General features: G+C 44.4%; 1 long non-coding RNA gene across 5 annotated transcripts in view; it reads right to left on the reverse strand.

Annotated features, from left to right (window-relative positions):
- Positions 1–249: 249 nt before the first annotated feature.
- Positions 250–25,129, reverse strand: part of LOC144582699 (uncharacterized) — a 30,813-nt gene continuing 5,933 nt past the window's right edge. Inside the window, exons 3-7 of one of the 5 annotated variants that reach the window (XR_013535963.1) lie at positions 15,499–15,659; positions 15,326–15,404; positions 14,269–14,411; positions 9,798–9,913; positions 250–599 (exon numbers count right to left, since the gene is read on the reverse strand). This is a non-coding gene — a long non-coding RNA (uncharacterized LOC144582699). Of the gene's footprint in view, positions 600–5,776; positions 7,245–9,797; positions 9,914–14,268; positions 14,415–15,325; positions 15,405–15,498; positions 16,433–25,129 lie in introns of those variants that run through there. The other 4 variants (XR_013535966.1, XR_013535964.1, XR_013535967.1 and 1 more) reach the window with 4 other exon arrangements.

Below are 25,129 nucleotides of genomic sequence, written 5' to 3' on the forward strand. Positions count from 1 at the left end.
TATATTTAGTCAGAGTGCTCCAGAGAAATAGAACCAACAGGATATATTTAGAGAGACATAAAAGATTTGTTAGGGGAGCTGGCTCACTCAATATGCTATCTGCAAGCTGGAGAATCGGGAAAGCTGCTGGTGTCATTCAGTCCCGGTCCAAGGCCAAAGGTCTAAGAACCAGGGACCAGGAGCTACGATGTCCAAGGGCAGGAGAATGATGAATGTCCTAGTTCAAGAAAAGAGAGAATTCTCACTTCCTTGGCCTTTTTGTTTTATTCAGGGCCCTGCACATATTGGATAATGGCCCCCCTGCCCCCTGCCCCCCACCATGTTCATTGAAGCCAGATCTTCTTTTCTTGGTCTACTGAGTCAAATGTTAATCTCTTCCAGAGATACCCAGACTAATATTTTACAAGCCATCTGGGCATCCCTCAAGCCAGTCCAGTTGACACATAAAATTAACCATCACAACCAAGATCATTATAAACACCTACATGAGGCCCGGTGCCTTCTGCCGGTAATCCCTGCACTTTGGGAGGCCAAGGAAGGTGGATTACTTGCGACCAGGAGTTTGAGACCAGCCTGAGCAACATGGCGAAATCCCATCTCTACAAAAAAACACAAGAAAAAATTAGCCAGGTGTGGCGGTGTGTACCAGTGATCCCAACTACTTGTGAAGATTGCTGAGCACACCACTGCACTCCAACCTGGGCAACAGAGTGAGACCCTGTCAGCAGCAACAACAAAAAACCACAGCCATGATAGATAACTTTATTTATTTATTTTGAGACGGAGTTTCACTCTCGTTGCCCAGACCAGAGTGCAGTGGTGCGATTTTGGCTCACTGCAACCTCAACCTCCCGGGTTCAAGTGATTCTCCTGCCTCAGCCTCCCCAGAAGCTGGGATTACAGGTATGGGTCACCATGCCAGGCTATTTTTTTGTATTTTTAGTAGAGATGAGGTTTCTCCATGTTGGACAGGCTGGTCTTGAACTCCCAACCTCAGGTGATCCACCCACCTCAGCCTCCCAAAGTGCAGGGATTACAGGCTTGAGTCACCGTGCCAGGCCAATTTATTTATTTATTTCTGAAACAGAGTCTTGCTCTGTGGCCCAGGCTGGAGTGCAGTGCTGCAATCTCAGCTCACTGCAACCTTCATCTCCTGTGTTCAAGAGATTCTCCTGCCTCAGTCTCCTGAGTAGCTGAGACTACAGGTGCATGCCACCATGCCTGGCTAATTTTTGTATTTTTAGCAGAGACAGGGTTTTGCCATGTTGGCCAGGCTGGTCTCAAACTCCTGACTTCAAGTAATGCACCCACCTCAACCTCCCAAACTGTTGGGATTACAGGCATGAGCCACCACATCCGGCCTCCATGATAAAATTTTTGCCTCCATCAATATCCAATGTGGGCATTGGAAAGTCCTGTCCTACACCACATACTGCAGGATGTCTAGCATTCCTGGTTTCTGACCATTTAATAGTAGCATTCCCCATTGATTGTGAAAGCCAAAAATGTCCTTGCAGATTTCAAGACCCCCTTAGGGCATAGTATCACCTTCTTGGGAAATCCCTGGTCTAACTACGAAGCTCCCCAGCAAGGGGCAGGACCCATAGCTTGGGTCTTTGGAACCCTGTACCCTGTACAGAGGGATGTGTTGGGGTTTCTTTGTTCGCTGATTCTTCCCCTTCCTTTCTCCTGCTTTGACTCCTCTTCCTTTAACCCCCTGCCCACCAGTTACTCCTTCCCTGCTCTTTTTTCTTCTCCATAGAAATAATCAAGCCTCCGGCCAGGCAAGGTGGCTCATGCCTGTAATCCCAGAACTTTGGGTGGACAAGGTGGGCAGATCACAAGGTCAGGATTTCAAGATCAGCCTGGCCAATATGATGAAACCCCGTCTCTACTAAAAAATACAAAAATTAGCCAGGCGTGGTGGTGCGCACCTGTAGTCTCAGCCTCTCAGGAGGCTGAGGCGGGAGAGTCTCTGGAACCCAGGAGGTGGATGTTGCAGTGAGCCAAGATCATACCACTGCACTCCAGCCTGGGCAACAGAGTGAGACTCTGTTTCAAAAAAAAGAAAAGAAATAATCAAGCGTCAGTCCTTTTCATCTCCCTTTCCACTGTCCCTCTGAGCACCCTATGGTATGAATGTAAAAGCCCCACATTTGAGTAGAAAAACTTAAATTCTATCTATCTATCTATCTATCATCTATCTATCTATTTTAGAGATGGAGTCTCACTCTGTTACCCAGGCTAGAATGTAGTGGTATGATCTCAGCTCACTGCAACCTCTGTCTCCCAGGGTCAAGCAATTCTCCTGCCTTAGCCTCCTGAGTAGCTGGGATTACAGATGCCCACCACTACGCCCAGTTAATTTTTGTATTTTTAGTAGAGACAGGGTTTCACCATGTTGGTCAGGCTGGTGTCGAACTCCTGACCTCAGGTGATCTGCCCACCTTGGCCTGCCAAAGTGCTGGGTTACAGGCGTAAGCTACTATGCCCAGCCGAGAAAACTTAAATTTTATTTATTTTGGTTTTTTTAGAGACAGAGTCTTGCTCTGCCATCCAGGCTGGAGTGGAGTAGCGCAAACATAGCTCACCACAGCCTCTAAGCGATCCTCCTGACACAGCCTCCTGAGTATCTAGGATTACAAGCCTGCACCACCATAAGCTGCTAATTTTTTATTGTCATTGTTGCCCAGGCTAAAAAACTTGAATCTTAATCCTGACTTTTCCATTTATTAGCCGAGCTGGACATGTGCCTGTGGGTTAGAGCTGGTGCTTGATTGCATTGTGGTTGAGGCTTAACAGCCCCTGGCCCTGTGTCAAACTTGGAAATGTTCTAAGCTAGTTTCTAAGCCAGCTGTCTTCTCAGCTTCCTGAGAGTAAAATTTATATTCTGATAGTAGCCTCCGTCTCCAAGTATACGTGTTGCCACAAGAGGCGCAGAGTAGACCTTCAACAAACATGTGCTGCTTGACTCTTCATTTATAGGAGTGCCTTGTGTTAGGAGCTGTCACAAGCACCAGCTCTGAGATTGGCCGTGCCATGAGCCCACCTCTCTGGGATACAGAACTTAGTGCCTTTGGGAGAGCATGTCTGGAACTTTTTAAAAGGTCAGCCAGTGGAAAAATCACCCAATTTGCCTCTAAATCCAACTGCAAGATTAGCTAGGCTCCCAGTTACAACGTTATCTTTGGTTTCCATCTGCAATGTCTCTTTTACTACGGTCCTGTCTTGTTTGTTTTTTTTTTGACAGAGTTTTGCTCTTGTTGCCCAGGCTGGAGTGCAGTGGTGTGATCTCAGCTCACGGCATCACTTCAATCTCTGCCTCCCGGGTTCAAGCGATTCTCCTGCCTCAGCCTCCCGAGTAGCTGGGATTACAGGCGCTTGCCACCATGTCCGGCTAATTTTTTGTATTTTTAGTAGAGACGAGGTTTCACCATGCTGGCCAGGCTGGTCATGAACTCCTGACCTAAGGTGATCCACCTGCCTTGGCCTCCCAAAGGGCTGGGATTACAGGCATTAAGCCACCACACTGGCCAGGTCCTGGTTTTAATGTCTCTGCTGTAATCCTGCCTTTCTGGATCCTGATCCTGATACTTGCTTCTTGAACTGTTTCCCTTTTGCACCCCTGGTTTTGACTTCGGCCTATGTATGTATGATATATATGTATATATATGTGTGTATATATATATTTGGAAATGGGGTCTTGCTCTGTTGCCCAGGCTGGGTTTCACTGGTGTGATCATGGTTCACTGCAGCCTTAACCTCCCAGGTTCAAGTGATCCTCCCACCTTTCAGCCTCCCAAGTAGCTGGAACCATAGCCATATGCCACCATGTCCAGCTAATTTGTAGATACAGGGTCTCCCTGTGCTGCCCAGACTGGTCTTGAACTCCTGGCCTCAAGTAATCCTCCTGCCACAGCCTCCCAAAGTGTGGGGATTACAGTCATGAGCCACTGCACCTGGCCTATCTATGATCTTTGATCTAAAATTCCAGCTTCAGGCTGGGTGTGGGGACTCACGCATGTAATCCCAGCACTTTGGGAGGCCAAGGCGGGCAGATCACTTGAGGCCAAGAGTTCAAGACCAGCCTGGCCAACATGGCGAAACCTAGTATCTACTAAAAATTCAAAAATTAGCTGGGCGGGGTTCCGCATGCCAATAATACCTGCTACTTGGGAGTGTGAGCCAGGAGGTAGAGGTTGCAGTGAGCTGAGATCTCGCCATTGCACTTAAGCCTGGGAGACAGAGAGAGACTCTGTCTCAAAAAAAAGAAAAGGAGTACTGATACATGCTACAACATGGATGAACCTCAAAACATTAGGCAAAGTGGAAAGAAATCTCCAAAGACCACATATTGTATAATTCCATTTAGATGCAATGTCTGTAAAAGGCAAATCCATAGAGACAAAAAGTAGACTGGGGGCGCCAGGGGCTGGAGGAAGGATGGAGAGTGACTTTATATGGGCATAAAATGCCTTCCTGAAGTGATGAAATGTTCTAAAATTAGATTGTAGTGATGGTTGCACAACTCTTTATACTGAAGACCACTGAGTTGTGCACTTTAAATGGGCAAATCTTGCCAGACTTGGTGGCTCACGCCTGTAATCCCAGCACTTTGGGAGGCGGAGGTGGGCGGATCACCTAATATCAAGAGTTCAAGACCAGACCGACCAACATGGAGAAGCCCTGTCTCTACTAAAAGTACAAAGGGGGCCGAGATTGTGCCATTGCACTCCAGCCTGGGCAACAAGAGTGAAACTCTGTCTCAAAAAAAAAAAACCCAAACCAAACAAACAAAAACAACCCCTCATCTCATATAAAACTAATATATACACGCATCAATTAATATAACATGAGCTGTTGGTATATTTCATGTTTGACATGATATCAGCCAGGACTATGAGGGTCTTAGGTCAGGGTGGCTGACTCACCCAACCAACTCTTCGATTGTTTAAAGTGAGATCTTTTTTAAGGCTTCTATAGTCCTTTCGGGCAATCTTGCTCTTGCCTGTGCACTTAAGTTCCTCAGACACATCAGTAATATATAGGATTCAAGTTTTTGCCTCCCAGAAAGCAACTTATCTTTCTCAATGTATGCAAATAGCTCGATGACAAAGAAAGTGTGTCATCTTACACCATTCCACAGCAGAGCCCCAGACTCTACCATACAAGGAACCTGGTTCCAGAAATAGCCCTTACTGTGTTGTTTATTCACGTGTCCTCTGTTAAACAAGTGTGCTCCCTGATAACTCGGATATCTCGTTTACTATTTTTTTTTTTTTAAGCTTACAGCACTTGGTATTCCGTTAGCCTCATATCCAAGTACTCACCAGGCCTGACCCTACTTAACTACTGAGATCAAATGAGATCAGGCATGTTTACAGTGGTAGGCCACGGACTAATTTATTTTCAAATCTTAAGGTCTGGCACAACTCCAGACACATGCTTTGTGTTCGAAAACAAATTTCTTTCTTTTTTTTTTTTTGAGACAGAGTCTGGCTGTTGCCCAGGCTGGAGTGCAATGGCGCAATCTCAGCTCACCACAACCTCCGCCTCCTGGGTTCAAGCAATTCTCCTGCCTCAGCCTCCCAAGTAGCTGGAATTATAGGAACATGCCACCATGCCTGGCTAATTTTGTATTTTTAGGAGAGATAGGTTTCTCCATGTTGGTCAGGCTGGTCTCAAACTCCTGACCTCAGGAGATCTGCCCTCCTTAGCCTCCCAAAGTCCTGGATTACAAGCGTAAACCACCACACCCGGCTAAAAAGAGATTTCCTAATTGGTAAATTATTTTTATTCATATATTGCTCATGGAAATAAGCACCATGTGTCTGGATTTTTGTTTTCTTTCTTTTTCTTTTTTCTATACATCTCACAGGGTTTGTTTTCATGTCATTCTAAATTTCAATCTTCCATGGAAAAGAAAATAAACGTGTTATAGTATCACTATTGGCCAGTCATCATCATAATTGATTCATGCAAGAATCATCAATGAATGCTAAAAGGTTTGGGTGAAAGTTGGAGGATTACACACTTATTTACAGTCTCAAAGTGTTTCACACTTTCTTTCTTTCTTCTTTTTTTTTTGATGGATTTTTACTCTTGTCTTCCAGGCTGGAGTGCAATGGTGCAATCTGCTCACTGCAACTTCTGTCTCCTGGGTTCAAGCGATTCTCCCACTTCAGCCTCCTGAGTAGCTGGGGACAGGCACCAGGCTTTTTTTTTTTTTTTTTTTTGAGACAGAGTCTCACCCTGTTGCCCAGGCTGGAGTCCAATGGCGTGATCTCAGCTCACTACAATCTCCGCCTCCTGGGTTCAAGTGATTCTCCTGCCTCAGCCGCCCAAGTAGCTGAGATTATAGGCATGTGCCACCACGTCTAGCTAATTTTTTTGTATCTTAGTAGGGAGGGGGTTTCACCATGTTGGCCAGGCTGGTCTCGAACTTGTGATCTCATGATGCGCCTGCCTCAGTCTCCCAAAGTGCTGAAATTACAGGCATGAGCTACCTAACCTGGCTGCCAGGCTAATTTTGGTGTGTGTGTGTGTGTGTGTGTGTTTTAGATGAAGTTTCACTCTTGTTGCCTAGGCTGGAGTGCAGTGGTGTGATCTCAGCTCACCACAACCTCTGCCTCAAGGGTTCAAGCAATTCTTCTGTCTCAGCCTCCCGAGTAGCTGGGATTACAGGCATGCGCCACCACGTCCCACTAATTTCATATTTTTAACAGAGATAGGGCTTCTCCACGTTGGTCAGGCTGGTCTGGAACTCCTGACCTCAGGTGATCTGCCCGCCTTGGCCTCCCAAAGTGCTGGGATTACAGGCATGAGCCACCCAGACTAATTTTTGTATTTTTTCAGTAGACATGGGGTTGTTTCACCATGTTGGTCAGGCTGGTCTTGACTCCTAACCTCAGGTGATCCGCCTGCCTCATCCTCCCAAAGTGTTGGGATTATAGGCATGAGCCATGTATCCAGGTACATAATACTCATTTTACAAAGAGAAAATATTAACTTTGCCTGAAGGCAGCTGGTAGACAACGTCTTAACCAATGATCAAAATTAACATTCTGGGTAACAGGACACACTGACGTCACAGGTCTCCTGCTGTGATGCGATGAGAAGAGAACAGCGTTACTTCCGGCGTATTCCTGCCCCAAATGCACAAACGGAATCTAGTCCTGAGAAAAGCAACAGATGTTCCCAAACTGAGGGACCTTCTGCAGAACAACCGACTCCTCAAAAATGTCCTAAAATGCAATTAAAAAAAAAAAAAAATATATATATATATATATAAAAGTCAAGGCTGTGAAAGTCAGGGCCAGCCTGAGAAATCTTTCCAAGTTGAAGAGGACCAAAAAGACATGACCACAGAATGCAACAGGTGATTTGAAATTTTTTAAAAAGAACATGATTGAGGTAATTGGCAAAATCCGAAAGAAGTCTATAGGTTAGTGAATAGTATTGTATGAAGGTGAATTTTCTGATTTTAATCATCTTACTGTGGTTATGTTCCCACAAAATTCCTTGTTTAGTGTTTAGAGGCTGGATGTGGTGGCTCATGCCTATAAACCCAGTGCTTTGGGAGGCCAAGGCCAGAGTTTGAGAGCTCAGGAGTTCGAGACTAGCCAGGGCAACATAGTGAGAGTTCTTCTATGCAAAAAAGAACCCCAAAAAACAAAAAACAAAACTTATCTGGGCGTGGTTGCACCCGCCTGTACTCCCAGCTCTTGGGAGGCTGAGGTGGGAAAATTGCTGGAGCCCAGGAGATTGAGGCTGCAGTGAGCCATGATCATACCACTGCACTCAAGCCTGGGCAACAGAGCAAGACCCTATCTCAAGAAAAAAAAAGTGTTTGGAGGTAAAGGGGCGGTATGTCTGCAACTTACTCTCAAATGTTTCAGAAAAAAATATAGTGAGAATGATAAAGCAAATGTGATAAAAATATTAACATTTGGGGAATGTGGGTGAAGGTTGAATGGGAACTCCCTTCACTATTCTTCCAAGAACAGTACAATTATGCAAAAAATGTTACAAAATATTATAGTATCTTCTGCCTCTGGACACTAAAGCTATTATGAGGTGTTTTCTGTGGCACTAAGGGAATCTGGTCAGCCTGTGAAAACTGGTCGGAAGGGTTTTGAGTCAGTAGAATTCCCTACCCTTTATCTGTTCTCTCTCCTAGGCCCATCCTGGGCCTGATGACTTTGGGATGGGCCTAGGTGAATTAGATTTATGTGCAAGTCAACTTTATAAATTCCATATGTTAGAATGTACATCTGGCTACACATATTTAAAAAATTAATAGTGGGGAGGCCAGGCACGGTGGCTCATGCCTGTAATCCCAGCAGTTTGAGAGGCCGAGGCTGGCAGATCACAAGGTCAGGAATTCAAGACCAGCCTGGCCAACACGGTGAAACCCCGTCTCTACTAAAAATACAAAAAATTAGCCGGGCATGGTAGCAGGTGCCTGTAGTCCCAGCTACTTGGGAGGCTGAGGCAGGAGAATCGTTAGAACCCAGGAGGTGGAGGTTGCAGTGAACTGAGACTGTGCCACTGCACTCCAGCCTGGGCAACAGAGCAAGACACTGTCTCAAAAAAAGGCAGGGGGAGGGGAGGGGAGGGCCTAAAAGTGATAGGAGTTTAGTTTCTCACTCAAATAACAGAATTCACACGGTCATTCTAGGGCTAGTATGGAGTTCCCTAATCATCAGACTCAAGATGCCTCTAGTTTTCTTGTTTTTTGAGACAGAGTCGTGCTCTATAGCTGAGGCTGGAGTGCAGTGGTGTGATCTTGGCTCACTATAACCTCCACTTCCCAGGCTCAAGTGATCCTCCCACTTTGCCCCCCAGCAGCTGGCATTATAGGTGTGTGCCAACACACTTGGCTAATTTTTTGTATTAAAAACATTTTTTTTTAAGTAGAGATGGGGTTTCATCATGTTGGCCAGGCTGGGCTTGAACGCCTGGCCTCAAGTGATCTGCCCATCTCAGCCTCCCAAAGTGCTGGGATTATAGTCATGTGCCACCATGCCTGAGACCTCTAGTTTTTTGTTTTCTTTTTCGACATAGAGTTTCACTCTTCTTGGCCAGACTGGAGTGCAATGATATGATCTCTGCTCACTGCAACCTCCATCTCCCTAGTTCAAGTCATTCTCCTGCCTCAGCCTCCGGAGTAGCTGGGACTACAGGTGCGCAATACCATGCCGGCTAATTTTTGTATTTTTAGTAAAGACAGGGTTTCATCATGTTGGCCAGGCTGGTCTCAAACTCCTGACCTCAGGTGATCTATCTGCCTTGGCCTCCCAAAGTGCTGGCATTACAGGTATGAGCCACCACGCCAGGCCAACAGCTCTAGTTTTAATGCTCTGATGTGCTTAGCACACAGCCTCACAATCCAAGGTGGCTGCTCAAGCTTCAGTCTCTGCACATCCATATTCTACCCAGTAGGAAATAGGAAGGAGTAAAAAACAGTGCCCATAACGCTTTTTAAAGGACATTTTCTGGACAATGCACACAATAGTTTTGGTTGCAACTCTTTGTTTCAGAACAATTTCTCTTTTTTCTTTTGAGATGGAGTTTCACTCTTGTTGCCTAGGTTGGAGTACAATGGCCCCATCTCGGCTCACAGCAACCTCTGTCTCCCGGGTTCAAGTGATTCTCTCCTGCCTCAGCCTCCCGAGTAGCTGGGATGACAGGTATGTGCCACCATGTCCGGCTAATTCTGTATTTTTAGTAGAGACAGGGTTTCTCCATGTTGGTAAGGCTGGTCCTGAACTCCTGACCTCAGGTGATCCACCTACCTTGGCCTCCCAAAGTGCTGGGATTACAGACATGAGCCACCCTGCCCAGCCTGTTCCAGGACAATTTCTCACTGCAAGAGAGGCTGTGAATTGCAGTCCGGGCAGCCATGTTCCTTCTGAAAATCAAGGAGGGAGAGAATGGATATTGGGGTGTGCAACAAACCTGTGTACCAATGCAAGATGAGATGAATCAGTAAGAAAAATCTTGCAGTCATGACTGAAGTGACAGTATTGGGATCACCTGGTGACATAAAGGATATTAGATTTGGAGGTGGGTAGTCTAGGACATGTAAGCAGAGACAGGAGATGTTTTCAAATAGGAGAAGAAAATGGGAACAACCTTAGGATGCCCTGGAAGGTAGGAACGAAAGACAGGTGAGAGTTCTGGGTAAGAGCTGTAATTTAGTACGTGATTAAGACTTTAGATGAGCTGGGTGAGGTGGTTCACGCCCATAATCCAGGCACTTTAGGAGGCTGAGATGGGAGGATTGCTTGAGCCCAGGAGTTCAAGAATAGGCAGGGAAACATGGCAAAACCCTGTCTCTATAAAAAATACAAAAATCAACCAGGCATTCTGTAGTCCCAGCTACTTGGGAGGCTGAGGCAGGAGGATTGCTTGAGACTGGGAGGTGGAGGGTGCAGTAAGCTGCGATCACACCACTGCACCTCAGCCTGGGCAACAGAGTGAGACACTGTCTCATTTAAAAAAAAAAAAAAAGACTGTAGCTGAATAGGGAGAAAGGGAAGAGAAGGAAAACAAGGATAAGAGACAAGGAGGAAAGTGGCCAGGCGAGGTGACTCACTGCATGAGAACACACAGACACACAGAGGGGAACAGCACACACTGGAGCCTTTTGGAGGGTGAAGGATGGGAGGAAGGAGAGGATCGGGAAGAATAACTAGTGGCTGGGTGAGATGGCTCACACCTATAATCCCAGCACTTTGAGAGGCCAAGGTGGGCAGATAACCTGAGGTCAGGAGTTTGAGACTAGCCTGGCCAACATGGTAAAACCCTGTATATAATAAAAATTCAAAAATTTGCTGGGTATGATGGTGCACCCCTGCAGTCCCAGCTACTTGGGAGGCTAAGGCAGGAGAATCGCTTGAAGCTGGGAGGTGGAGGTTGCAGTGAGCTGAGGTCATGCCACTGCACTCCAGCCTGGCTGACAGAGGGAGACACTGTCTCAAAAAAAGAAAGAGATAAGGAGAAAAGAAACAGAGGACCCAAGGAGTAACAGGAGGCTCAAGTTCAGCCCTGCTCTGTCCTGCCTGACGGTGGCTTTTAGGTCCCTGAGACTGCGGCCTTTCACTTTCTAAGAATTCCATTGAGGACAGCTTTATTTTGTATAAAGAACCAGCAGCACTTCCAATCATCATTTGTCGTGTTGGAAACTCTCCTGACTTCACCTAAAGCCTTTAGATAACTAAACCAGCCAAGCGAACATGGTATAAGGGCCAGAAAAAAAAGTTAGGCTGTATTGAAAAGAAATCCAATTGTGTGCAGGTAGGAATGTTAGTAACGCCTGATAAATCAACCCATAGCTCTGCCGCTGTCTTCTGGGACACCAGAGTTGACTATTATGGGAAGGTTTATTGTTGTGGCTCTGATGAGGTCTGGTGAATACTGTGAAAGCTGGTCACAAAGCTCTGGAGTCAACAGATTTTTTAAAGGATTTCTTTATAAAACTGCCTTACATGCAATAAACAGTTGGCTCTTTTCTTGTGATGTGGATCATAACGGATATTTACCTTTGGTCAAGACTATGGAAGGTGAGGTTTGGTGAAAACAGTGAAAGCTGCTTACCAGGCTTTTGAGTCAATTGATTTTTTTTTTTTTTTTTTTTTTTTTGAGGCAGAGTTTCGCTCTTGTTACCCAGGCTGGAATGCAATGGCGCGATCTTGGCTCACCACAACCTCCACCTCCTGGGTTCAGGCAATTCTCCTGCCTCAGCCTCCTGAGTAGCTGGGATTACAGGCACGCGCCACCATGCCCAGCTAATTTTTTGTATTTTTAGTAGAGACGGGGTTTCACCATTTGACCAGGATGGTCTCGATCTCTTGACCTCGTGATCCACCTGCCTCGGCCTCCCAAAGTGCTGGGATTATAGGCTTGAGCCACCGCGCCCAGGCTTTTTTTTGGACAGAGTTTCACTTGTTGCCTAGGCTGCAGTGCAGCGGCGTGATCTCGGCTTACCACAACCTCCACCTCCTGGGTTCAAGTGATTCTCATGGCTCAGCCTCCTGAGTAGCTGGGATTACAAGCATGCACCACCATGCCCAGCTAATTTTTTATCTTTAGCAGAAACGGGGTTTTTCCATGTTGGTCAGGCTGGTCTCGAACTCCTGACCTCAGGTGATCCATCTGCCTTGGCCTCCTAAAGTGCTGGGATTATAGGTGTGAGCCACCTCACCCTGCCACTACTTTTCCTGATTCTCTCCTTCCTCCCACCCTTCACCCTCCAAAAGGCTCCAGTATGTGCTGTTCCCCTGTGTGTGTGTTCTCATATAGCTCCCACTAGTGTGTGACAACATGTGGTACTTGGTTTTCTGTTTGTGTTAGTTTGTTAAGCATAATGGCCTCTACCTCCATCCATGTCCCTGCAAAGGTTGTGATCTTGTTCTTTATCATGGCTGCATCTTTTATTTATTTATTTATTTTGAGATGGGGTCTCATTTTGTCACCTAGACTGGAGTGTAGTGGCATGATCTCGGCTCACTGCAACCTCCACCTCCAGGATTCAAGCGATTCTCATGCCTCAGCCTCTCAAGTAGCTAGGATTACAGGCGCATGCCACCACACCCAGCTAATTTTTGTATCTTTAGTAGAGACAGGGTTTCATCATGTTGGCCAGGCTGGTCTCCAACTCCTGACCTCAAGTGATCTGCCCTCCCAGAGAGCTGGGATTACATGCGTGAGCCACTGTGCCCGGCCATGTTTTTTTTTTTTAGGCTCCTTAAACTGCCTTGCATCCAGTAAACACTTGGTTACCTTCTTGTGAGAAGAATCATAAGGGATATTTTTGCCTTTTGGTCAGGCTTGTGGGGCAAAGAGATGAGTTAGGGTAAAATATGCACTTGAAGGCTCTGAGGTTTGCTCAAAGCACTTCATTTATAGTTAAAAAACAAAGTTGACATTAAAGCATCCTTGGGCTGGAAGGGACCCTTTTCTTTGGGTATAAATACTTTTTTTTCTTTTTCTTTTTTTTTTTTTTAGACAGAGTCTTGCTCTTTTGCCCAGGATGGAGTGCAGTGGCATGACCTTGGCTCACTGCAACTTCTGCTTCCGGTTTTTAAACTATTCTCATGCGTCAGCCTCCCACGTAGCTGGGATTACAGGTGCACACCACCAAACCCAGCTGATTTCTGTATTTTTTTTTTTTTTTTTTGAGATGGAGTTTCACTCTTGTTGCTCAGGTTGGAGTGCAATGGGGCGATTTCAGCTCACTGCAACCTCCGTCTCCCAGGTTTAAGCAATTCTCCTGTCTCAGCTTCCTATGTAGCTGGGATTACAGGTATGTGCCACCATGCCCAGCTAATTTCTGTATTTTTAGTAGAGACAGGGTTTCTCCATGTTGGTCAGGCTGTTCTTGAACTCCCGATCTCAGGTGATCCGCCCAAGTCTGCCTCCCAAAGTGCTGGGATTACAGGTGTGAGCCACTGTGCCTGGCCAATTTTGTATTTTTAGTAGACATGGATTTTTGCTATGTTGACTAGGCTGGTCTCAAACTCCTGACCTCAGGTGATCCACCCACCTCAGCCGCCCAAAGTATTGGGATTACAGGCATGAGCCACTTCACCCAGCCAATTTTTGTATTTTTAGTAGAGAGGTGGTTTCATGATGTTGGCCAGGCTGGTCTCAATCTCCTGACTTCAGGTGATCTGTCCACCTCAGCCTCCACATGAGCCACTGCGCCCAGCCAGGTACAGATGTTTCTAGAGCAGGCTGGAGAGACTGGAGTTTGCTTTGTTTATAGAAATCTGTTCTACCCCAATCACGAGAATTTCATGATTGTAGACACTTGCCTGTGCCAATAATTTCAAAATCTAAAACTGGTGGTGTTTTTGCAAGTTTTGCAAAATATCTTGCAAATCTGGCTCTGAGTCCCTTTGAATGGTTTAGGCTGAGACAGTAGGACTGAGGTCTGAGACCTGTAGTTACTCCCAGGACATGACTCCCTGAGCCCTCAAATGGTTCTTTAGGGTACAAACAGGAGACCGAGATATTCACTAAAGCAATGAGAATGTTCTAGTGTCTCTGAGTGTGGACCCGAGCACTGTGATCAAACAAACTGCTTGGCCTATTAAAAACACACTGAAAGCAACACATTTTTGTTTAGCAACATACGAGAGGGCAGGTTGCCAAGTACTTGGATATAATGTGGAATCCATAAAAATCCATCCTGCTCTTCGTCACTTTCTTCATACTGGATTAACCCTACAGCATCAGAAATGCCACAAAAGAATTACGTACTCTGTACTGGGAATTCTCCTTCTCAGCGACTTTTTGTAAAATTCACAAATCAGTTTTTAGTTTCAGTTTTCTCTTCTGTATGTAACTGGCCCATAGGTAGAGGGTGTGAGAAACCTCGTTGAATTTTTCTACTGAAGAGATACCTGCTGGAGACAAAGATTAAAGTTAAATAAACTAGAACAGAAAATGCCTAAGGGCTATTTTCTTCCTTCAAAGTGAAATTTGACTTGTAATTAAAACACACTTTGTTTTGTAGGAAGAAGGTCATTAGGGGATACTTTTTTTCTCTTTTTTCTTTTTTTTTTTTTGAGACGGAGTCTTGCTCTGGTTGGAGTGCAGTGGTGGGATTTCAGTTCACTGCATCCTCCGCTTCCTGGGTTCAAGCAATTCTCTTGCCTCAGCCTCCCAAATGGCTGGGACTATAGGCACGCACCAACACTATCAGCTAATTTTTGTATTTTTAGTAGAGATGGGGTTTCACCATATTGGTCAGGCTGGTCTTGAACTCCTGACTTCCTGATCCACCTGCCTCGGCCTCCCAAAGTACTGAGATTACAAGTGTGAGCCACTGCGCCCAGCCACTTTTTTTTTTTTTTAATCTGGTTCTTAGTCAAAATCTTCACCACTCACTCTTTTTCCTTCCCTCCCAACCCCCGCCCCTTGTTTTTTGAGACAGAGTCTTGCTCTTTCGCCCAGGCTACAGTGCAGTGGTACAATCTCTGCTCTTGGGTTCAAGCAAGTCTCTTGCCTCAGCCTCCTGAGTAGCTGAGATTACAGGCACGTGCCACCATGCCCGGCTAATTTTAAAAATATTTTTAGTAGAGACAGGGTTTCATCATATTGGCCAGGCTGGTCTCAAACTCATGACCTTGTGATCCACCTGCCTTGGCCTCCCAAAGTGCTGGGATTACAGGTGTGAGCCACCGCACCCGGCCTCTTCTTTCCTTTTTTTCTCTCTCCTAGTTGAAGATAAAAGGCAGGAAGAAAACAAGTGGGTATTTTAACATTCCATTTTAAAACTGTTGAAGTAATAAGAGGTAATCTTCGGTAGACTTACCCTATCCAAGTTGAGGTTTGAGAAGCCTGTGATCCCTCAATCCCTGGGAAGGCTATTCCCTATTCCACAGGCGAAGAAACTGCAGCAGAGAAAGGCTGAGGTCAGACAGGTCAGAGGATAGACTCAGGGTTCGCGCTTCCCTTCCAGGCAAGAGGACTCCCAGAACAACATACGTGGTCTCTAGCCCTGTCTTCAGAGGGCCGCCTTCTGTCTTCAGGCTGCCTTCTTTCTCTTCCGCGGTTCTTGAGGCCTTTGTTTCCTTCCTGCTCTGCTGACTCAGGACCCCAGGAAGCCTGGCTTCCTGTCATGGACTGTTCGAGGAAGGCCTGCAGGGCTGCAGAGTCAGCAGACGGTGCACCATGGGAGAGCATGAAGCGGCCAGAAGGCCAGGGCAGAGGCTGAGCCACGAAGGTGCCTGTGCACACAAACACACACACTCATTCACACACACACGCACGTTTGCACACACAGACATAAACACACACACCTTCACACACTCACATTCACATACACACTCATTCCCAAACGTCACACACATACACATGCACGTTCACACACACACGTTCACATACACTCACACACAGATGCAAACATGCACATTCACATTCATTCCTCACACACATACACATGCACGTTCACACACTCACACACATACACGTTCACATACAAATGTAAACGCACACACTCATACACATTCACATACATTCACTTACACTCACATTCACTCGCATTCACACCTACATTCACACATAATACATACACGTGCACACACAGATGTAAACACTCCACTCACTCCTACACACTCACATTCACATACCCATTCCCACACACATACACATGCACGTTCATATACACTCACACACAGATGTAAACATGCACACACACTCATCCAGATATATTCACACTTGCATTCACACCTACATTCACACCATACACGTTAACACACAGATATAAACACACTCATCCACACACACAGATGTATTTACACACTCATCCACACAAAAACACGTTCACATATACATGCAAACACTGAAACACTCAAGCTCTCTCACACATGCTCATACACTCACATGTACACACATACACACACACACACACCACATCTGACTAGGAGAGAGAAAGAAAAGTGGTAGATTGAAAGTGTACTGAGAAGCCAGAAGCAGCCACTTGGTACGTCTGGGGAGGCCAGAAACACTGCAAACTTCTTACTTCCTTTGAGAAAGGTTCCTGCTTTCATTAGGAAGAAGAAAAATATAGAGCAGCTTCTTTGTTAAACATATCCACTGTGTTTTAAATTTTTATTTTTAAAATTTAATTTTATTTTTTTGAAACGGAGTGTTGCTGTCGTCCAGGCTGGAGTACAGTGGCGCGATCTTGGCTCACTGCAACCTCTGCCACCCAAGTTCAAGCGATTTTCCTGCCTCAGCCTCTCGAGTAGCTGGGAATACAGCCGTGTGCCACCATGCCCATCTAGTTTTTGTATTTTTAGTAGAAACAGGGTTTCACCATCTTGGCCAGGCAGGTCTTGCACTCCTGACCTCAAATAATCCGCCTGCATCAGTCTCCCAGCGTGTTGGGATTACAGGCATGAGCCACCACGCCTGGCCTTCTTTTAGCCTTTTCTTATTGTGAAATATGACACACTACAGAAAAGTGTATGAAACAGAGATACCTCATTACTTTTTCACACAGCAAAGAGCCATGTCACAAAACATCAGGTCAAGTTTTGTGCATCATGAGCAACTCGGACCCTCACTCATGCTTCCCATCTCCATTTCGAGGCAACCACAGTTCTAAATTTTACGGCAGTTGTCTCCTTGCTAAGCATGTGTCTGTCAGTGCTGTAGTTATGTTTGTTTGCCTTTTTTTTTGAGATGGGGTCTCGATCTGTTGTCCGGGCTGGAGTGCAATGGAACGATCTCAGATCACTGCAGCCTCCACCTCCCAGGTTCAAGCAATTCTCTTGCATCAGCCTCCTAAGTAGCTGGAATTACAGGTGTGTGCCACCACAGCCCGCTAATTTTGGTATTTTTTAGTAGAGATGGGGTTTTGCCATGTTGGCCATGCTGGGCTTTAACCCCTGGCTTCAAGTGGTCTGACTGTCTAGGCCTCTCAAAGTGCTGGGATTACAGGCAGGAGCCACCACTCCTTGCCTGCTGTGGGGTAATTCATGGTATGAATGTGGAGGTTTGCTTATTCCACTGCTGAAGTACATCTGGGTCTGCCTCCAACTTTTGGCTATTACGATTCATACTGCTACAAACACTCATAGAATATTCTAATACAAATACTCATGTCTTTTGAGACAGAAGTTCACATAATTCCTGGAGTGAAATTGCTGGGTTATAGAGGATGTTCAACCTCAATAGATACTGGCAAACAGTTTTCCAAAGTGGTTATACCAATTTTTTTTTTTGAGACAGAGTCTCACTCAGTTGCTAAGGCTAGAGTGCAGTGGTGCAATCTCGGCTCATTGCAACCTCCGCCTCCCAGGTTCAAGCAATTCTCTAACCTCAGCCCCTCCAGTAGCTGGGATTATAGGCACACACCACCATGCCTGCCTATTTTTATTTTTTTATTTTTCAGATAGGTTTCTCCATGCTGGCCAGGCTGGTGTTGAACTCCTGAACTCAGGAGATCTGCCTGCCTCAGTCGTCCAAAGTTCTGGGATTACAGGTGAGACACCGCACATGGCCAGTTATACCAGTTTAAACTGACTCAGCTGTATTTCAGATTCCATTGCTCTACATCCTTACCACGTCTCTGTATTGTCAGCCTTTTAAATTTTAGCCCTTCTGCTGGGTTGTGCTGCTATCTCATGATTTTAATTTGTATTTGTTTGCTTATGAGTGAGGTTGAGCACTTTCCAACACCCTTATTGGTCATTTGTATACCTTTTCTGCTGAATTACCTGTTGATGGCATTTATCTGTTTTTTTTTCTTTATTGATATGTTAGAATCCTTTATATATTCCAGATCTAAGCCCTTTGTTATACGTGCTGTAAATATCCTTTTCCACTTGTGACATGAAGTTGTACTCTTTTAATAATGTTTTGTAGTGTACAGAATTTAATTTAAATGTAGTCAAATTAATTTTTTTCTTCTTTTTGATTATTGATTTTTGTGTCCTGTTTAATAATCCTTTCCTAGGTCACAAAGATATTTTAATATTATCTTCTAACTCTGTGGTACTCAATATGGTAGCCATTTGTGGCTATTTAAACAGAAATGAATTAAAATGAAACAAAAATTTAAAAATTCCTCAGTTGCCTGTATTAAAGCACATACCATCAAATACTTTCATTTGATCTTGGTTTGTACTGTTTGAGGAGCTGTATTGTTTTTTCTTACACATTTAAATCTACGATCCACCTGGAATTAATTTTTCTTTGTGGAGGTCAGGTTTCTTTCTTTCCTGTTTTTTGGAGACAAGATGTCACTCTGTTCCCCAGGTTGGAGTTCAGAGGCATGATCTCTGCTCACTGCAACCTCTGCTTCCCGCATTTAAGCAATACTTGTGCCTCAGCCTCCGCTGTAGCTGGGACCACAGGCATGCACCACTACGCCTGGCTAATTTTTTTGTATTTTTAGTAGAGATGGGGTTTCACCAAAAATTAGCTGGGCATGGTGGCATGCTCCTGTAATCTCAGCTATTTGGGAAGCTGAGGCATGAGAATCACTTGAACCTGGGAGGCAGAGGCTGCAGTGAGGCCAGACGGCACTACTGCACTCCAGCCTGGGCAGCAGAGTGAAACTCTGTCTCCAAAAAAACCAACAAAACAAACAAAACGAAACAAAACAAAAGACTTACCAGGGGTTTAATTTTATTGGGCCTCTCAAAGAATTAACTATGTTTTCATTTCTTTGCACTTTCTTTGTGCTTAATTTTCTAATTGCTCAACAAGAGGACTTTATTCTTTTTTTTTTTTTTTGAGACGGAGTTTCGCTGTTGTTACCCAGACTGGAGTGCAATGGCACGATCTTGGCTCAGGGCAACCTCCACCTTCTGGGTTCAAGCAATTCTCCTGCCTCAGCTTCCTGAGTAGCTGGGACTACAGGCGCACACCACCATGCTCAGCTAATTTTTGTATTTTTAGTAGAGACGGGGGTTTCACCTTGTTGACAAGGATGGTCTCGATCTCTTAACCTCGTGATCCACCCGCCTCAGCCTCCCAAAGTGCTGGGATTACGGGCGTGAGCCACCGCGCCCGGCCAAGAGGACTTTATTCTTATTTCAGTCTCTCTTATTTTCTAATATTGGCATTAAAAATGCTTTAATTAAAAACTTGCCATTGAAGTATGGCTTTAGCTGCATCTCAATTTTGAGGATGTAATATTTTTATGAACTTTCAGTTTAAAATACTTTGATTCCCATTGCGATTTTTCTTAAATCCATGAGTTATTTACAAGTAGATATATAGTTTTGGAACATGTAGATATTTCCTACTTAATTTTTAAAATTCTTTTTTTTTGGCTTCATTGCGTCACTGTCTGAGAATGTACTCTGAATGATTTACATCACTTGAAATTTGTTGGAACTTGCTATATTGCCTAGCATTTCATAAACATTCCATGTATACTTGAAAAGAATCTGGGATCTGCAGTTGTGAGTGCACTATTCTGTATCTGTCCATTTGGTTAAAGTTTGCTTACCCAGTTGCTCAGATCTATTGCTTACTAATTTTGTATATGCTTCTTTTAACAGTTACTGATAGACATAACTTCCACTATAATTGTAGATTTGTCTCCTTGCAATTCGGACCATTTTTTGCTTTATATATTTTGAAGCTATGTGTATCAGTGACACACAAACTTAGAACTGTCATATCTTCTTGGTGAATTGAGAATATTAACGTTATCCAGTGTCTTTCTTTATTTCTAGTAATGCTGTTTGCCTAAAGGCTACTTTATTTTGGTCAGTCTTTGAATGGTTTGTCTTTGAATTTTTTTTTTTTGAGACACACACACACAAAATGGAGTCTCGCTCTGTTGCCCTGGCTGGGGTGCAGTGGCACGATCTTGGCTCACTGCAACTTCTACCTCCCAGGTTCAAGGGATTCTCCTGCCTCAGCCTCTGAGTAGCTGGGATTACAGGTGCACACCACCACTCCTGGCTATTTTTTTTTTTTTTTTGTATTTTTAGTAGATATGGGGTTTCACCATGTTGGCCAGGCTGGTTTTGAACTCCTAATGCCAGGTGATCTGCCCACCTTGGCCTCCCAAAGTTTTGGGATTACAGGCTTGAGCCACCGAACTCAGTCTCAATTTTTTTAATTTTGTAAATTGTGGTAAAATATGTATAATAAAAAATATCCCGCTGGGTGCAGTGGCTCACGCTTTGGGAGGCCGAGGTGGTCGGATCATGATGTCAGGAGATGGAGACCATCCTGGTTAACATGGTGAAACCCCGTCTCTACTAAAAATGCAAAACATTAGCTGGGCTTGGTGGCATATGCCTGTAATCCTAGCTACTCGGTAGGCTGAGTCAGGAGAATCACTTGAACCTGGGAGGTGGAGGTTGCAGTGAGCTGAGATTGTGCCACTGCACTTTAGCCAGGGTGACAAAGCAAGACTCCGTCTCAAAAAAAAAGGAAAGAAAAGAAAATTTCCCATCTTAACATTTTTTAAGTATACATGTCAGTAAAGAACATTTGACCTGTTTTGCAACTGATCTCTGAACTCTTTTCATCTTGCAAACTTAAAACTATGCACATTAAATAACAACTTCCCACTCTCTCCTACTCCAGCCCTGGGGTATAAATTTATATAAATTTAATAATATAAATCTGTATAAATTTGACTACTAGAGCACCCTCTTATAAGTGGAGTCATAACGATATTTGTACTTTTGTATCTGCTTTATTTTACTAAGCTAACAGCCTCATTGTTCATCCATGTTGTAGCATGTGTCAGAATTTCCTTCCTTTTTAAGACTTAAGGTCAGATAATGGTGGCTCACACCTGTAATCGCAGCACTGTGGGAGGCTGAGGTGGAAGGATCCCTTAGGCCCAGGAGTTTGAGACCAACCTAGGCAACATAGGGAGACACCATCTCCACAAAAAAATTAAAAAAATTAGCTGGGTATGGTGGCACATGACCGTAGTCCCAGCTACTTAGGACATTGAAGTGGTAGGATTGCTTGAGCACAGTAGGTCGAGGCTGCAGTGAGCCTTGTTCCTGCCACTGTATTACAGCCTGCAAGACAGAGCGAGACCCTGTCTGAAAATAAAAATTAGTATTTTATTGTATGTATGTACCACATTTTATCCATTCATTCATCAGTGGGCACTGTGTTGCTTCCACCTTTTGGCTACTATGAATAATATTACGAATGTGACTGTACAAATATTTGAGATTCTGCTTTCAATTCTTTTGGGCATTTACCCAGAATTAGAACTACTGGATCATATGGTGATTCTATGTTTAATTTTTTTTGAGAAGTAGTCTCGCTTTGTTGCCCCGGCTGGAGTGCAATGACAAAATCTTGGCTCATGGCAACCTCCACCTTCCAGGTTCAAGTGATTTTCCTACCTCAGCCTCCCATGTAGCTGGGATTACAGGTGCCTGCCACCATGCCCAGCTAAATTTTTGGGTGTATTTTTAGTAGAGACGGGGTTTCACCATGTTGGCCAGGATGGTCTCAATCTCTCAACTTCGTCATCTGTCTGCCTGGGCCTCCCAAAGTGCTGGGTAATTTAGTTTTTTTTTTTTTTTTTAAGTAGACAGGGTTTCTCCATGTTGGTCAGGCTGGTCTCAAACTCCTGACCTCAGGTGATCCACTCGCCTCCCAAATTGCTGAGATTATAGGCATGAGCCACCATGCCTGGCCAAAATTTTCTTTTTTTTTTTTATTGCATTTTAGGTTTTAGGGTACATGTGAAGAACATGCAAGATTGTTGCATAGGTACACACATGGTAGTGTGATTTGCTGCCTTCCTCCCCCTCACCTATATCTGGTATTTATCCCCATGCAAAATTTTCAATCTTGTATCTTACCTCCTCGGGCACTGTAGCTTCCTCAGTAGTTGGGACTATAGGTACATACCACCACACCTGGTTAATTTTTTTAATTTTTAAATGTTTTTTTGCAGAGATGGGGTTTCTTTGTTACCCAGGCTGGAGTGCAGTGGCACAATCTTGGCTCACTGTAACCTTTGCCTCCCGGATTTTTTTTTTTTGCTGAAATTTCCAATCTTGTATCTTACCTCCTTGGGCACTGTGGCTTCCTGAGAGGTTGGGACTATAGGCACATGCCACCATACCTAGCTATTTTTTTTGTTTTTAAATTTTTTTTGTAGAGACAGGGACTCCCTGTGTTACCCAGGCTGATCTTGAATTCCTGGGCTCAAGTGATCCTCCTGCCTTGGTGTCCCAAAGTGCTGGGATTATAGGCGTGAGCAACTGTGCCTGGCCACGTTTTTACATGTTTAAAAAGTTGGGGGCAGGCTGTGGTGGCTTACGCCTGTAATCTCAGTACTTTGGGAGGCCCCCGTGGGTGAATCACTTGAGGTCAGGAGTTCAAGATCAGCCTGGCTAATAGGGTGAAACCCTGTCTCTACTAACAATACAAAAAATTAGCTGGGTGTGGTGGTGCATGCTTGTAATTCGTTACTTGGGAGGCTGAGGGAGGAGAATAGACTGAACCCAGGAGGCAGAAGTTGCAGTAAGCCGAGATTGTACCACTGCACTCTCTTTTTTCCCCAAAAAGTTGGGGGAAAAACCCCCAAAAGATAACAAAAGAGAGAGAGAAAGAGAAACAGAACATTACTGAACAGAGAATACGTATTGTTCTCAAGGCTTAAAATGTTTACTATGTGGCCCTTTACATAAAACGTTTGCTGATACTTGCTCAGTTGATCTGTTAAAAGCAAATGTCCTTAGGGCAAAAGGACTCCAAATGTCAGAATCACCTTCCTTTTCTGTCTACTCTTGGTAGCTTTTCACTCTTTTTACCCAGCTGTGTTCAAGCAGATGTCTTCAAAAATATGGTCTGTTTTGTTTCGCTGTCCTCAATGGCGGGATTAGCCTGCATTATCCCGTCCGCCATCACTTCTTTTCTATATCTCAAGTAGAAATGAAGTGGGCCTAAAAGTAGAAGATGAGGCGGGGCATGGTGGCTCACGCCTGTAATCCCAGCACTTTGGAAAGCTGAGGTGGGTGGATCACGAGGTCAGGAGTTTGAGAAGAGCCTGGTCAACATGGTGAAACCCCGACTCTACTAAAAATACAAAAAAAAAATTAGCTGGGTGTGGTGTTGGATGCCTGTAATCCCAGCTACTTGGGCGACTGAGGCAGGAGAATCGCTTGAACCTGGAAGGCAGAGGTTGCAGTGAGCTGAGATTGCTCTACTGCACTCCAGCCTGGGTGACAGAGCAAGACTCTGTCTCAGATAAAAAAAAGGGAAAAAAAAATTAAACGTAGAAGAGGAATGGTAGAGTCCAAGGATTTAACATTTTGTTTTATATATATATATATATTACATATATTTATATATATTATAATTTATATATAACATATATTTATATATAATATATTGATATATTTTGAGACAGAGTTTCACTTGTTTCCTAGCCTGAAGTGCAATGGTGTGATCTCAGCTCACTGCAACCTCTGCCTCCCAGGTTCATGTGATATTCCTGCCTCAGCCTCCCGAGTAGCTAGGATTACGGGTGCCTGCCATCACATCTGGCTAATTTTGTATTTTTAGTAGAGATGGGGTTCCCCCATGATGGTTAGGCTGGTCTCAAACTCCTGACCTCAGATGAGCCGCCTGCCTTGGCCTCCCGAAGTGCTGGAATTATAGGCGTGAGCTACTGCACCCAGCCAACATTTTGTTATATTTTTAAACCCATGTTATCTCCCCGTAGTATATTTTAAATGACTTGGAGCAGAAATCTTGGCTAAGCATTCAAAGTGTCTGAAATTAATAAGCAGTGAATTCTTGTTAGATTAAGTGGGAGGAAAAACAGACGACAGCCCATCAGAGAAAGGGAAGAAGAAGAGAGGAGTGAGGAGAACTTGCCTGGAATAGAGATGGAGGTGGTAGAAAGTGGAAGGAAGAAAAAGAAAAGGAAAGGTGAATATGGGGCAGAACAAAACTTAAAGAATGGGATTCAATTTACTATTTTTTTTTTTTGAGATGGAGTCTCACTCTGTTGTTCAGGCTAGAGTGCAGTGGCACAATCTAGGCTCACTGCAACCTCCGCCTCCCACGTTCAAGTGGTTCTCCTGCCTCAGCCTCCCGAGCAGCTGTGGTTATAGGTGCCTGCCACCATACCTGACTAAATTTTGTATTTTTGGTAGAGACGGTGTTTAGCCATGATGGCCAGGCTGATCTTGAACTCCTGACCTCAAGTGATCTGCCAGCCTCAGCCTCCCAAAGTGCTGGGATTACAGGTACAATTCTATTTATTTTTACCAAGGTCTTACAGTCAATGATTCTTAGAAGCCCAGTTTCTACTTTCACCAAAAAAAATAATCCAAAACAATTTAATCCTTTTCCTTTGTGTTCTTCCTTCCAACCATTCACTTATTTTTACAATTCATGGTAGAAAAGGGAATTCATTCATTCCTTTGTTCACTTACTCATTCAACAAATATTTATTAAGTACTTACAATATGTCAAGCTTTGTTCTAAGCACCGAGGACAGAGAACATTAATGAACACTAAATCCATTCATTCATGCCCTCACTGAGCTTCCATTCTAGTAGGCCACAGTAACTAAGGTACTGTAATTGAGGTGCTAGATGCTATGTGGATTAACATCCTAAAGATCTATTGGCCAGAAGTGGTGGCTCACGCC

The sequence above is a fragment of the Callithrix jacchus genome, chromosome 5 (genome assembly GCF_049354715.1).
Source record: "Callithrix jacchus isolate 240 chromosome 5, calJac240_pri, whole genome shotgun sequence".
Taxonomy (NCBI): Eukaryota; Metazoa; Chordata; class Mammalia; order Primates; family Cebidae; genus Callithrix; species Callithrix jacchus.